Below are 16,129 nucleotides of genomic sequence, written 5' to 3'. Positions count from 1 at the left end.
TTCAAAGCTATGCCTTGATATGAAATGGGGTCGCTGAAGTCACCTTTCCCTTTATATAACACTTTGAGTGATGCATTCTTCCACCTTTCTGGTATGATGCCTGGAATAAGACATGGTTCAGCAGACTGTTATCCCATCTTTCAGAATGTAATCAAGCAATGTAATCAATCACTACTGATCTACATTTAGAGCAGTCACCCAGGTGGCAGTTTCCCTCTCTTTCCCTGCTTAGTCACGCAGCTCGTATCCTTTCTCCCAAATCTTCACGGCCCAAACTTTTTTTTGTGAAAATGAACCTACTACGCTGGCATAGCAGTGGGAGAGGTGATACTTCCATGTGGGTCAGATAAAGCTTCGCTTAGTCTAATTGGATGTAGTTAAGCATTCGTAGACTAAGCGATAATTTGCACATATCAGGCTTTAACAGCAATATGGTGGCCAAGACTTCAAATTTCAATATAAAAATGAGGCGTCTAGTATCAAAACCGGCCAAGTCACAAAATTTACGAAAATGAGTTAAGGTTATCAATTTGAAGTACAAGTATAGCACTATCAGGTGAAACAAGAATATGCTTTAAAATCATCCATGTCTTCATGTTATAGAGCACTGAATTCTCGGTCATGCAACAGAATCGGCCAAGTCATGCAGCCAGTGAATTCAAAACCAGTCAAGTCAAGGAACGAGTGACAATCTTATGATGCAGCATTATTGTCTGGAAACTTGTGTTGTTACATTAAGCAACAATGTGATAATATCAGTAGGCAAAATCGTTCCTTGTAAGGTATATTCTTTGAAGTCATAATATTTTGTATTTTGTTCGTTTGCAACACTGATTTACGTATTCACGGGCTTCTTACCGTCATTGGCCCCAAAGCAATCCTATTTCCGGTGTGCTCGTATTTTGTCATTATTGTGTGCTGTAACGTGGATATTGTTTCGAGTGGTGAACTGAAAAATTTACTTTCATACCTTGTGCCACATAATGGAAATATCAATAAATGAAACCCCCAGAAAGAGAACAAGAGATACATCACAGTGGAAATCACAACAACGAAAACGAGAGCAGTAAAAATAACATTTCAATTTATTTTACTACAGATTATCGAAGTTTCTCTTTTGATTCTTGAAGCAGTTAGGTTGATTTTAAGTTGACGTCTTTTCAGAAATTAGCCTCGCACAACTGTCAGATCTAAAATATGGGTTTCTATGTTTCATTTTTCGAGATTAAAAAAGAATTCAAATGAGCACATTTGAGAAGAAAATAAGATGATCTAACTATGCATGTTTGTTTGAGTGTGTGTTCTAACTCACATTAAAAACCATAGCAATAATAATAATAATAATAATAATAATAATAATAATAACAATAACAATAATAATAATAATAATAATAATAATAATAATAATATAGCATCAGAAATCTTCCAGCACTGCAGTTTTATAAAACTGTAATATTAGCAAGTGAAACAGCTTTCGTTGGTCATGAGAGTTCCAACACCGTCACTGAAGTCTGCATCAATAGTCCACGAGAAATGCCTGATATTGTATTATAAATAAGAGCAAATTGAAGACTTTCAACAACAATATTACTTAGTATGTTTGAACAGTACCTACCTTAATAATGATTCTATTAACATAAGTGACTATTATTGACGATCATTTTATTTTACTGTGTTCAAGATCTAAGTAAACTATAAACTTTTAGTGAGAGAAATCCTATTTTGTATTCTCCTCACCTTTATGATGTTCTTCTTCGTTTATTATTATCTCATTTATGCTGAAATGCTTTTTTTAATTGCTATAAAGAAAAGTAATTAAAATGTAAATTTATTTTCATTTAATTGCCTTTTTTCACAAGTGTTTGGAATTTAAAAAGAATACAGTTTTACAAAAACAGACTGAAATTGTACAAAATTGCAACCAAAAACGGCCAAGTCAAAAATTAAATTAACAAAAAAAGATAGGTTAATTATGAGTTAGATTTCTCAAAACAGCGGAACTTAAATATTAAACCATTAAGGATATAACTGTGAAAAAAAATATTTTCTGACCATCATTGCTTTATCTCTGCAGGTTTTTCATCCATATTGAAAAATATGCCTTGAGTGACTTGGCCGGTTTTGATACTAGACGCCTCAAATAAGAAATGACAACTTTCTTCAGTAAAATATCCAGTAAAATTTAAAAACCTAAGTGCCACACGATTTAACTCCATTATTGTGTTTCAAGTTTGAAGTCCAAGTATCATCTGAAAAGGCATTATTAGACTAACCGACTATACATTTTGCAATTTTAGACCAAGGCTGTCGCTTGGTCTATAAATGTTTTGTTCTTGTTGGTGCTTAGTTCTGGTGGGTTTTTGGTTTAAGAATGAAGGTACTTTTACTTAATCCTGCATTCGGCATCTGTATTGCTTAGCAGCTGCAGTATATTCTGGCAGGTTTGTGTGTCTAGGAAAGCGTATTTCCTTCTTTATAATCCAAATTCTGTAATGTTTAGCAACTACTGCAGTATTTAAAAATATCCTAGTACACCTAAGCTCTAAACATGCATCCTTCAAGGGGAAAGAAGATGTTAGCCCCAGGGGCTCTGTAGTTTGGAGCGTTGGTTGGCGACCACGGAGCCCTTAGCTGAGGCCTGACATTGCTTCCACTTCTTGTGCCAGGCTCCTCACTTTCAATCTATTTTATCTGAACTCCCTTGGTCAACACTTGTTCTTTTCCAACCCCGATGGTATTACGTATGGAGGCCAGGAGAGTCTTTCATTTTCACGCCCTTCGTGGGCCTTGCCTTCCTTTGGCTGATACCATCATTTTTCGAAGTGTCGGATCCCTTCCAATTTTCCCCCTGATTAGTGTAATATAGAGGATGGTTGCCTACTTGTACTTCCTCTTAAAACAATAATCACCATCACCCCAGGGGCTCTGTACTTTTGAGCGTGGGTTGGAGACCAGAGGGCCCTCAGCTGAGTCCTGGCATTGCTGCCACTTACTTGTGCCAGGCTCCTCACTTTCATCTATCCTACACAACCTCCCTTGGTCAGGTCTTGTACTTTTCCGGCCCCGACGCTATTCAGTTTGCGAGGGCTAGGGTGTCTTTCATTTTCACGCCCTTCGTGGCCCTTGTCTTCCTTTAGCCGATACCTTCAATTTTTGAAGTGTTGGACCCTTTCTATTTTTTCTCTCTGATTAGTGTTATAGAGAGGATGGTTGCCCAGTTGTACTTTCTCTTAAAACAGTAATCACCACCGCCACAAAGAAGATGTTAGAAGCATTATTAATAACTGTTATGAAAACGGTAGCTGAATAATGTATGATTGTATCCCTATGTCCTGTCATTTAGATAGTACTGTGCAGGAAGTAAAAATTTTTTTATCCATAAATAAAGCAAACAACTTACCTCGGGAATGTCTAAGTGATTCTCTTATTTGGCCCTGTAGAGATCTTGCTGCTTGAATGGTAGATATACCTGTTGAAACACAAACTGGTCTTCAGGAATTTTTGAATCTGCACTTGATTCTATTCATTTCACAAGGAGTTTCATCATGATCTTGAAGAGCACAAATTTCAAAGCAATGCCTTAATGTGAATTGGGGTCACTGGAGTCACTTTTCCCTTTATATAACACTCTGAGTGATGCATTCTTCCATCTTTCTGGTGTGGTGCCTGGAATAAGACATTGATTCAGCGGACTGTTATCACATCTTTCAGAATGTAATCAAGCAATGTAATCACTCACTACTGATCTAAATTTAAGGCAGTCACTCGGCTGGCAGATTCCCTGTCTGATGTTTTCTGTGCCTTTTCTTAAATAACTTCAAAGAAATTGGATATGTATTGAACATCTCCATTAGTAAGTTATTCCAAACCCTAAGTCCCCTTCCTATAAACAAATTTTGCCCCAATTAGTTCTCTTGAATTTCAAATTTATTTTCACATTGTGATCTTTCCTACCTTTTGTTTTCTAGTTGCTTTACGTCGCACCGATACAGATAGGTCTTATGGCGACGATGCGAAAAGAGAGGCCTAGGAATGGGACGGAAGCGCCCGATGCCTTAATTAAGGCATTTACCTGGTGAGAAATTGGAAAACCATGGAAAACCATGTTCAGGTCTGCCGGATCCAACCCACTATCTCCCGGATGCGAGCTCACAGCCGTGCGGCCTCATCGCATGGCCAACTCACCCTGTTTTCCTACTTTTAAAGACACCACTCAGAATTATTTATCTACTAATGTCATTCCTTGCCACTCTCCATTGATACCTCAGATCATACTGCTTAGTCATGCAACTCATATCCTTTTTCCTAAATCTCCCCGGCCCAAACGTTTTTTGTAACCATGAACGTATTACACTGGCGTAGCAGGGGGAGACTTCAGGTGCTGGGGGAACTGTGAAAAATGGGCAACCAGCACCAAACTACATCAAAATTGCAACAGTTAATGTACTGACACTGACGGGAAAGACAGAAGAACTGGTTGACTTCATGATAGAAAAAGATATAGCCATACTTGGATTGTGCGAGACCAAGAAGAGAGGTACAGGGGAGATCCCTCTGAGAGAAGGATACAGGCTGTATTACAGCGGAGGACCTGAAGCAAAAAAAGGAGTGGCCATCATACTTAGAAGAGAAATCCAAGAATATCTGGAATATACAAAGTACGTCAGCGATAGGATGTTGATGATGAGACTCCAGTTTGGAAATGGCGTGAAAGATCTATTTCAGTTGTATGCCCCACAAACGGGTTGCATAGATGAACATCTAGAGGACTTCTTAGAGGAAGTGGAGAGACAGATAGAAGATAAGGAAGTACTATTGATGGGAGATCTAAATGCACAAGTTGGAATGGAAAGACAAGGAAAGGAAGATGTTGTAGGGCCCTTTGGATATGGAAATGTAAATCCAGAAGGCGAGTTGTTGGTGGATTTTTGCATGAAGAATCAAATGATTGTTGGAAAAAGAAACCTGGACTGGGACACAGTGTTGGAGGAGGAGTGGTGGAAAGACCAAAGAAAGTGGAGAGGAACCATATTTGCCCCTACCCGGCTACAGCTGGATAAAGGGAAATGATGATGATGATGATGATGAGCAGGGGGAGAGGTGATATTCCACTGGCAGATAGGGGAGTCCTAACTGGCTTGCAGGCGGACTTGAGGGAAAAAAGTACATCTCGTGGACCAAACACACAACTCCCTGTGGGTGGGGGACGCAGACAAAGATTACACCCAATGTATCCCCTGCCTGTCATAAGGGACGACTAAATGGGGCAATCAAGGGATTATCAAATTAGAACCATTAAACTACTTGTGATTAGTACCACCACGTGAGGAACACCATAGGTCGCATTTACGTGCGCATAGTACACTATGCTGGGTACCAAAGAGGTTGGTGATTAGTACCAAATGAGAGTGTGACCTGTGGTTAGTAGCACTATATGAGCAACACCATGGGATGAGAGAACCCACGGTTCTGGCTTGCCTATGATTGGTACCCACTATATGACGAAGACCACGGGATAGTACAAGTCCCTGTGTTTAGTACCCTTGTGTGATGGACACCATAGGTTTGAGTTGCCTGTATTTGGCACTGCAATGTGTGAAACAACGTAGGTCTGTAATACATGTGCGAATTTCAATACCTGTGAGTAGTATCATAATGTGTGGAATACTGCGAGTCTATGCTACTCTTGTAGACTAAGCTACAATTTGATCATTTCAGATATTTCCTGTAATCTGGTGGCCCCAAGACTTCAAACATCAATATCAAAATAAGAAATGCCAACTTTCTTCAGTAAAATTTCCAGTAAAATAAAAAACCCTAAGCGCCACTCTATTTAAGTCCATTACTGTGTTTCGCATTTGAAGACCAAGTATCATCTTAAAAGCCAATAGTAGACCAACCGACTAAACATTTTGCAATTGTAGACCTAGGCTGTCATATGGTCTATAAATGCTTTGGTTCTTAATGTTGATTCCCCCTGTGAGTGGGGGTAGTAGAATATCACCCACGGTATCTCTTGCTAGTCGTAAGAGGTGAATAAAAGGGGCCCCAGGGGCTCTGAACTTTGGAGCATGGGTTGGCGACCATGGGGCCCTTAGCTGAGTCCTGGAGCCCCAGGGACTCTGAACTTTGGAGCGTGGGTTGGCGACCACGGGGCCCTCAGCTGAGTCCTGGCATTGCTTCCACTTACTTGTGCCAGGCTCCTCACTTTCCTCCATACTATCCGACCTCCCTTGGTCAACTCTTGTTCTTTTCCGACCCCAACGCTATTAGGTTTGCGAGGGCTAGGGAGTCTTTCATTTTCACACCCTTCATGGCCCTTGCCTTCCTTTGGCTGATACTTTCATTTTTCGAAGTGTCGGACTCCTTCCATTTTTTCTCTGATTAGTGTTATGTAGAGGATGGTTGCCCAGTTGTACTTCCTCTTAAAACAATAATCACCACCACCACCATCACCATCTTAATGTTGATACTTCGTTCTGGCGGGCTTTTGGTTTAAGAATGAAGGTTCTTTTACTTATTACCGCATTCGCCATCTGCCTTGTTTAGCAGCTGCAGTATATTCTGGTGGGTTTGTGTTTCTAAGGCCTATATTACACTTATCACATTTCTGTGTCACAGAATATTATAAAATCTTAGATCACATGAATGTGATGAAATTTGCTCATTAAGGACTTCTTGAGTATATTACGCTATGTCAAAGCTTTTATCATATGTTATGTCACAGAACTGAAATGATGAATCTACGCTCCGGGGCCAGAGGAGATTCTTCCGATACTCCTACAGGAAGGACGGGAGATACTTGTCAATTCCCTGACGGACCTCTTCAGAGCTAGTCTAGCGTTAGGGTACGCCCCAAAATCATGGTCCGAAGCTAAAGCAGTATTCATACCTAAACCTGGAAAGGCATACTATGCCCAAGGTGGTGGTGGTGATGATTATTGTTTTAAGAGGAAGTACAACTAGGCAATCATCCTCTATATAACACTAATCAGACAGAAAAATGAAAGGGGTCCAACACTTCGAAAAATAAAGGTATCGGACAATGGACGACACGGGCCATGAAGGGCGTGAAATGAAAGACAACCTAGCCCCGCAAACCTAAGAGCGTCGGGGTCGGAAAGAACAAGATTTGACCAAGGGAGGTCACATAGGATACATTAAAGTGAGGAGCCTGGCACAAGTAAGTGGAAGCAATGTCAGGACTCAGATCTTGACTCTTTACTCAGTCAGAGCTGACGTCGCTAACAACGATGGTGATTGTTCAGCATTGTGTAAAATTTGTCACCATCCACCATTCTTAAATGACATGACCTAAAATACGATTCTAGCAGGCAATGGCATAGTTGATTAAGACATTGTTTTGAGGAATTTGTATAACTTCTTGATCACTATTTATCTAAGATATAATAAACATGTGGCACTTACAGTACACTTTATTTGTGCTTTACTTGAAGAATCTCTCTTCTTCCAATCTAGTATACTTTATTTGTGCTTTACTTGAAGAATCTCTCTTCTTCCAATCTAGTACACTTTATTATGTTAATTCTTTCAAATTCTCTCGTCTTTCAATCTCTTATGCGCACTTTTAAATTAATCAATTTTCATTGACCTACTATGCCCAAACCAAAGCATCCTCCTTCACGCTGAAAGCAATGGAGAAAATTCTGGATAAATATATCAGAAGAACGGTGCATCTGAACTCAACATTATAAAAAGTAATCATAGAAAGAGATGTCAATATTATAGAATGTTAAGCTTGGTAACACATGCCTCCAAAATTATTACAAGGATTATGTACCATCGCATGGAGAATAGAAGAAAATCTCTCAGAGGATCAATTCTGGTTTAGAAGAAACGGAGGAACAAGAGAAGCAGTTCCGAGCCTTAGAACAATTATTGAACAAGCCCTAAGAATCAATAAGAACATCCTAATTGCTTTCATTGATATAGAGAAAGCGTTTGATAATGTTAACTGGAATATTATGCTTAAAGCCCTGAGAAGTCTGAAAGTGGACTACAGAGATCGGAAAATCATCTATCAGCTGTACAAGAACCAGACAGTGTTTGTAGGAAAGGAGCAAATCAATGAGAAAATAAGAAAAGGAGTACGGCAGGGATGCGGTCTGTCACCTCTCTTATTCAATGTGTATTTAGAAGAAGCAATGAAAGAGTTATCAGTCACCTCCACCCATGGAATAAAAATAAATGGCCAACTATACCAAACAATACGTTTCGCGGATGATATTGCTCTCATCGCTGAAACTGAGAAAGAGATACAGACCTCACTAAAGAAATTGAATGATCTACTAATACTAAAGTGTAACATGAATGTTAAAAAAACAAAAACCAAGACCCCGGATGGTAAACAGGATGTTAATGTTTGGTTGGAAGGAGAAAAAATTGACTCAAGTAAATCAGTTCAGTTATTTGGGAAGCATCATTATATCTGATCGGAGGTGTGGAAAGGACGTCCGTTCTCAAATAGCCCAGGCTGAAGAAGCTTTCAATAAAATTTTAAAAAAAAGAAGCCTGTTGACCTCCAAGGCAATATCTGTACCAGTAAGAAAGCATTTCATTAAGAGCTTCATTTTGAGCATTGTGACCTATGGCTCTGAAACCTGGACTCTATTAAAGGCTGATAAGAAAAGAATAGATGCATTTGAAATGTGGTGCTGGCATCGAATGTTACAAATACTCCGGACTCACAGGCTAACAAATGAAGAAGTTCTCAAGAGAGCTGAAGAAGAGAAAATGATCGCGAAAAGAAGATGTAGTTGGAGAGGTCATTTACTGCAGCATTCATCATGGTGCACCACACTGCTTGAAGGGAAACTGGAAGGAAATACTAGAAGAGGACGACCAAGAGCAGGGTTCCTCGATGGCATTAAAGGGTGACGTCCATATCAACTAATCAAGCAGCTGGCTCAGGATAGAAGGTTGTTGGATGAGGACAGTCATGCTACCCACAAATCATCAGGTTGAGGAGAACAAGAGAGAGAGAGAGAATATTTTTGTCAATTTTCAGTCTTCTGTTCCTGCTTTTATAATCTTTGTGCTTCGAATTGTACAACATTGCATGTGATTCATAATATTAAATAAGAAGTTTTGTAGTTACCACAGACCATGTGCGCTTATTATCCGCCATTTTCTTTCTGAATTGTCACAGATTTGATCAAAGGTATGATCATGAGTATAACTTTTATCACACAATCACACAACTGTGTCACAGCTAGATGTGATCAAAGATGCTGTATTACACTGTAAAATATTTTATCACATAAACATTATCAAAGTTCTGTGACACAGAGATGTGATAGTGTAATATAGGCCTAAGAATGCATATTTCCTTCTTTATAATCCCACTTCTGTATTGTTTAGCAAATGCTGCATTATTTACAAACCTCCCAGTAAACTTTAAACATGCATCCTTCAAGAGGAAAGATGATGTAAAAAGCATGATATGAAAATGGTAACTGAATGGTACAATTGTATCCCTATTCCTAGTAGTGTGCATGAAGTCAAAAGCATTAGATCTATAAATAAAGTGATAAACTTACCTCGGGGATGTCTAAATTATTCTCTCATTTGGCCCTGTAGTGGTCCTGCAGCTTGAAAGGCAGATCTGCCTGTGCAAAACCCAAACTGCTCTTCAGGAATTCTTGAATCTGCCATTGAATCTATTCATTTCACTAGGAGTTTCCTCAGGATCTTGAAGAGCACAAATTTCAAAGCTATGCCTTGATATGAATTGGGGTCACTGTAGTCACCTTTCCCTTTATATAAAACTTCGAGTGATGCATTCTTTCATCTGACTGGTTTGGTGCCTAGAATAAGACATTGATTCAGCAGACTATTATCACATCCTTCAGAATGTAATCAAGCAATGTAATCACTCACTACTGCTCTACATTTAGGGTGGACGCCCAGGTGACAGATTCCCTATCTGATGTTTTCTGAGCCTTTTCTTAAATGTCTTCAAAGAAATTGGAAACTTATAGAACATCTCCCTTAGTAAGTTGTTCCAATCCCTAACTCCCCTTCCTATAAACTAATTTGGCTCCAATTTGTCTTCTTGAATTCCAACTTCATTTTCACATTGTGACCTTTCTACTTTTAAAGACACTGCTCAGGTTTATTCATCTATTAATGTCATTCCATACCATCTCTCCACTGACAGCTCGGAGCATACTGCTTAGTCACACAGTTCATCCCCTTTCTCCCAAGTCTTCCCATTGCAAACTTTTTTGTAACACTACTACTTTGTTGGAAACTCCAGAATAAATCGTCAGCTTTCCTTTAGATTTTTTCCAGTTCTTGAATCAAGAAAGTATACCCTTTCCTTTATATCCTTACTACAATCCTTAAACACCTTCATATCCAGGTGCAGAAATCTGTACCCTTTATTTACAATCCCATTTATGTGATTACCCCAACAAAGTTCTTTGCTTACATTAACACCTAGGTACTGAAAATGATGCCCGTAAGGAACTTTCAGCTCATCATTGCTGTAATTAAAACAGAGAAGCCTTTTCCTATTTGTGAAACACACAACCTGACTTATAACCCAGCTTATCATCATACCATTGCCTTCTGACCTTCTCACAACATTATCAGGTTCATTTGGTAGTTGCCCACAATTTTGTAACTTATTTCTTACTCAATACAAAATAACATCATTCGCAAAAAGCCTTCTTTCTGATTCCACTTCGTTACTCACATCATTTATATGTATAAGGAAACATAAATATCCAATAATACTGCCTTGTGGAATTCCACTCTTAAATATTACGGGGTCAGATAAAGCCTTGTTTAGTCTGATTGGACGTAGTTATGTATTCGTAGACTAAACGACAGTTTGCACATTTCAGGCCTTTCCTATATTCTGGTGGCAAAGACTTCAAACTTCAATATAGAAATAAGATGTGCCAACTTTTTTCAGTAAAATTTCCCATAAAATAGATAACCCTAAGAGCATTATGATTTAAGTCCATTACTGTTTTTCATATTTGAAGACCAAGTATCACCTTAAAAGGCAATACTAGACCAACTGACTAAACATTTTGCAATTGTAGACCAAGGCTGTCACTTTGTCTATAAATGCTTTGGTTCTTAATGTTGATGCTTAGTTCTGGCAGGCTTTTGGTTTAAGAATGAAGGTACTTTTACTTAATATTGCATTTGGTATCTGAATTGTTTAGCAGCCGCAGTATATATGGCGGGTTTGTGTGTCTAAGAATGCATATTTCCTTCTTTATAATCCCACTTCTGCATTGTTTAGCAACTACTGCAGTATTTACATATCTCCTATTAAGCTCTAAACATGCATCCGTCAAGAGGAAAGAAGATGTTAGAAGCATGTTATGAAAATGGTAACTGAATAATGTACGATTGTATCCCTATGTCCTGTCATTTAGATAGCAGTGTGCATGAAGTCAAAAGCATTAGATCTACAAATAAAGTGAACAACTTACCTCGGCGATGTCTAAGTGATTGATTTTTCCCTAGGGGATCTGAACTCGAGAGCGTGGGTTGGCGACCATGGGGCTCTTAGCTGAGTCTTGGCATTGCTTACACTTTCTTGTGCCAGGCTCCTTATTTTCATCTATCCTATAGAACCTCTCTTGGTCAACACTTGTTCTTTCTGACCATGAAGGTATTAGTTTCCCAAGGCCTAGGGAGTCTTTTATTTTTACGCCCCTTCTGGCCCTGTTCTTTCCTTGGCTGAACCTTCATTTTTCGAAGTGGCTGATCCTTTCCATTTTTTCTCTCTGATTAGTGTTATATAGAGGATGGTTGCTTAGTTGTACTTCACCACCACCACCACCACCACCACCACCACCACCACCACCACCACCACCACCACCACCACCACCACCACCACCGTCTAGGTGATTCTGTTAATTGGTCCTGCAGAGATCTGCCTGTGCAGTACCCAAATTGCTCTTCAGGAATTTTTGAATCTGGAGCTGAATCTATTCATTTCACAAGGAATTTCATCAGGATCTTGAAGAGCGCAAATTTCAAAGCTATGCATTGATATGAAATGGGGTCGCTGGAGGCACCTTTCTCTTTATATAACACTTTGAGTGATGCATTCTTAACTCTTTCTGGTATGATGCCTGGAATAAGACATGATTCAGCAGACTGTTATCACATCTTTAAAAATGTAATCAAGCAATGTACGCAATCACTACTGATCTACATTTAGAGCAGTCGCCCAGGTGGCAGATTACCTATCTGATGTTTTCTGAGCCTTTTCTTAAATGACTTCAAAGAAATTGGAAATTTATTGAACACCTCCCTTAGTAAGTTACTCCAATTCCTAACTCCCCTTCCTATAAACCAATTTTGCCCCAATTTGTTCTCTTGAATTCCAACTCTATTTTCATATTGTGATCTTTCCTACTTTTAAAGACACCACTCAGAATTATTTATCTACTAATGCCATTCCTTGCCACTCTCCATTGATACCTCAAAGCATACTGCTTAGTAATGAAACTCGTATCCTTTTTCCCAAATCTTCCCGGCCCAAACATTTTTTGTAACCATGAACGTATTACACTGGCGTAGCATGGGGAGAGGTGATATTCCACTGGCGGATAGGGGAGTCCTAACCGGCTTGCCGGTGGACTTGAGGAGAAAAAAATATCTCTCACGGACCAAACACACAACCTCCTGTGGGTGGGGGACGCAAACGAAGAATACACCCATGGTAACCCCTGCCTGACGTAAGAGACAACTAAAAGGGGCGACCAAGGTATGATTAAACTAGAAACATGAAACTACCATGGGTCGCATTTACTTGCGTGAAGTACCACTATGTTGGGTACCAAATAAGTTTGTGATTAGTAGCAAATGAGAGCGTGACGGCGTTTACAGTACCTGTGATTAGTAGCAGTATATGAGCAACACCATGGGATAAGAGAACCCATGACCCCCTGTGGGTGGGGGCGGTAGAATAACACCCACGGTATTCCCTGCCTGTTGTAAGAGGCGACTAAAAGGGGCCTCAGGGGCTCTTAACTTTGGAGTGTGGGTTGGCGACCACGAGGCCCTCAGCTGAGTTCTGGCATTGCTTCCACTTAGTTGTGCCAGGCTCCTCACTTTCATCTATCCTATCCGGCCTCCCTTGGTCAACTCTTGTTCTTTTCCGACCCCGACGCTATTAGGTTTGCGAGGGCTAGGGAGTCATTTTCACGCCATTCGTGGCCCTTGTCTTCCTTTGACCGATATCTTCATTTTTCGAAGTGTCGGATGCCTTCCATTTTTCCCTCTGATTAGTGTTATATAGAGGATGGTTGCCTAGTTGTACTTCCTCTTAAAACAATAATCACCACCACCACTAAGAGAATCCATGGTTCTGGCTTGCCTATGATTAGTACCAACTACATGAGGAACAACACGGGATTGTACGAGTCCCTGTGGTTAGTACCCTTATATGATGAATGCCATAGGCTTGCGTTGCCTGTAGATGACACCGCAATGTCCTAAACAGATTCACAATTAAGTATTTATTATTTTCCACCTAGTCGATACAATGATTGCTTAAGGCAATTTAATGGTTAAAAGTGGTACATGTTTCGTATTTTATCAACATCTTCAGCCACATAACACTGTTTAGATGAAAAATGTATAAAATTGACAAAGTAATGCTTAAGAGGAAGTGTCCTTAAAATTAACACCCACGGTATCCCCTGCCTGTTGTAAGAGGCGACTAAAAGGGGCCTCAGGGGCTCTTAACTTTGGAGTGTGGGTTGGCGACCACGAGGCCCTCAGCTGAGTTCTGGCATTGCTTCCACTTAGTTGTGCCAGGCTCCTCACTTTCATCTATCCTATCCGGCCTCCCTTGGTCAACTCTTGTTCTTTTCCGACCCCGACGCTATTAGGTTTGCGAGGGCTAGGGAGTCTTTCATTTTCACACCCTTCGTGGCCCTTGTCTTTCTTTGACCGATATCTTCATTTTTCGGAGTGTCGGATCCCTTCTATTTTTCTCTCTGATTAGTGTTATATAGAGGATGGTTGCCTAGTTGTACTTCCTCTTAAAACAATAATCACCACCACCACCACCACAACCACTCAGCTGAGTCCTGGCATTTCTTCCACTTACTTGTGCCAGGCTCCTCACTTTTATCTATCCTATCCGACCTCCCTTGGTCAACTCTTGTTCTTTTCCGACCCCGACACTATTAGGTTTGCGAGGACTAGGGAGTCTTTCATTTTCATGACCTTCGTGGCCCTTGTCTTCCTTTGGCCGATACCTTCATTTTTCGAAGTGTCGGACCCCTTCCATTTTTCTCTCTGATTAGTGTTATATAGAGAATGGTTGCCTAGTTGTACTTCCTCTTAAAACAATAATCACCACCATCACTACCACTCTCGTGAAGGTTATCCTGGTGAGGGTCCCGTACACTGGCACCGTACTCTAGTTGGAGTCCTTACATTAACACCTTGGTACTTACAATGATTCTCATAAGGAAACCCCTGTGGGTGGAGGCGGTAGAATAACACTCACGATGTTTCCTGCCTGTTGAAAGAGGCAACTAAAAGGTGCCCCAAGGGCTCTGAATTTGGAGCGTGGGTTGGCGAACATGGGGCCCTCAGTTGAGTCCTGGCATTGCTTCAATTTACTTTTCCCAGGCTCCTCACTTTCATCTATCCTATCCGACCTCCCTTTGTCAACTCTTCTTCTTTTCCAATCCCAACGGTATTACGTATGGAGACCTAGGAAGTGTTTCATTTTCAGTCCCTTCGTGGTCCTTGTCTTCCTTTGTCCGATACCTTCCTTTTTTGAAGTGTCGGACCCCTTCCAGTTTTTCTCTCTGATTAGTGTTATATAGAGGATGGTTGCCTAGTTGTACTTCCTCTTAAAACAATAATCACCACCACCACCACCTCATAAGGAGCTTTCACCCCATTATTGCAGCAATTTAAACTGAGAGGGCTGTTCGTATTTGTGAAGCCCACAACCTGACTTTTAACCTCGTTTATCATCATACCATTGCCTTCTGTCCAGCTAACAACATTATCAAGGTCATTTTGCAGTTGCTACCAATCTTGTAACTTATTTCTTACTCTGTACAATATAACATCATTTGCAAAAATTCGTCTCTCTGATTACACTCCTTTACTTACATCATTTATATGTATAAGGAAACAAAATGTCCAATACTACTGCCTTGAGGAATTCCTTCTTAATTATTACAGGGTCAGATAAGGCTTTGCCTAGTCTAATTGGACATAGTTGTGCATTCAACATTTTGCCCATTTCAGGTTTTTCCTCGCCAAAATTCAAACTTTAATATAAAAACTTGAAATACCAACCTTCTTCAGTAAAATTTCCAGTAAAATTAAAAACACTAAGCGTCACACAATTTAAGCCCATTACTGTGCTTGCATTTGAAGACCAAGCATCATATTAAAAAGCAATAGTGGATCAACCGACTATACATTTTGCAATTGTAGACCAAGGCTGTCACTTGATCTATAAATGCTTTGGTTCTTAATGTTGATTCTTAGTTCTGACAGGCTTTTGCTTTAAGAATGAAGGTTGTTTTACTTAATAATTTATTCGGCATCTGCACTGTTTAGCACGTGCAGTATATTCTGGCGTGTTTGTGCATCTAAGGATGCGTATTTCTTTGTTTATAATCCCACTTCGGTATTGTATAGCAACTACTGCAGTATTTACAGATCTCCTAGTAAGCTCTAAACATTCATCTTTCAAGAGGAAACAAGATGTTAGAAGCATTAGGAATAACTGCTATGAAAATGGTAACTGAATAATGTACGATTGTATCCCTATGTCCTGTAGCTTAGATAGTAGTGTGCATTAAGTCAAAAGCTTTAGATCTATAATTGAAGAGAACAACTTACCTTGTTGACGTCTAATTGATTCTCTTGTTTATCCCTGCAGAGATTTTGCTGCATGAATGGTAGATCTGCCTGTGCAAAACACAAATTTCTCTTCAGGAATTTTTTAATCTGCAACTGATTGTATTCGTTTCACAAGGTGTTTCAACAGGTTCTTGAAGAGCACAAATTTCAAAGCTATGCCTTGATATGAATTGGGGTCGCTGGAGTCACCTTTCCCTTTATATAACACTTGAGTGATACTTTTTTCCATCTT

General features: G+C 39.8%; 1 long non-coding RNA gene across 2 annotated transcripts; it reads right to left on the bottom strand.

Moving 5' to 3' along the window:
* Nucleotides 1–31: 31 nt before the first annotated feature.
* Nucleotides 32–16,113, bottom strand: LOC136858713 (uncharacterized). Of its 2 annotated transcripts, none has more exons than XR_010858667.2 (4): nucleotides 15,877–16,113; nucleotides 9,561–9,827; nucleotides 3,401–3,666; nucleotides 32–100 (listed from the first exon to the last, which is right to left on the bottom strand). It is a non-coding gene; the product is annotated as an uncharacterized lncRNA (long non-coding RNA). The 2 variants fall into 2 exon arrangements; XR_011018815.1 differs by having other exon boundaries at nucleotides 62–100; nucleotides 3,401–3,469.
* Nucleotides 16,114–16,129: the final 16 nt, after the last annotated feature.

This window comes from Anabrus simplex, chromosome 1 (assembly GCF_040414725.1).
Source record: "Anabrus simplex isolate iqAnaSimp1 chromosome 1, ASM4041472v1, whole genome shotgun sequence".
NCBI classification, from domain to species: domain Eukaryota; kingdom Metazoa; phylum Arthropoda; class Insecta; order Orthoptera; family Tettigoniidae; genus Anabrus; species Anabrus simplex.
Note: the sequence above shows the minus strand (reverse complement) of the source record. Positions and strands in the feature narration are given on the sequence as shown.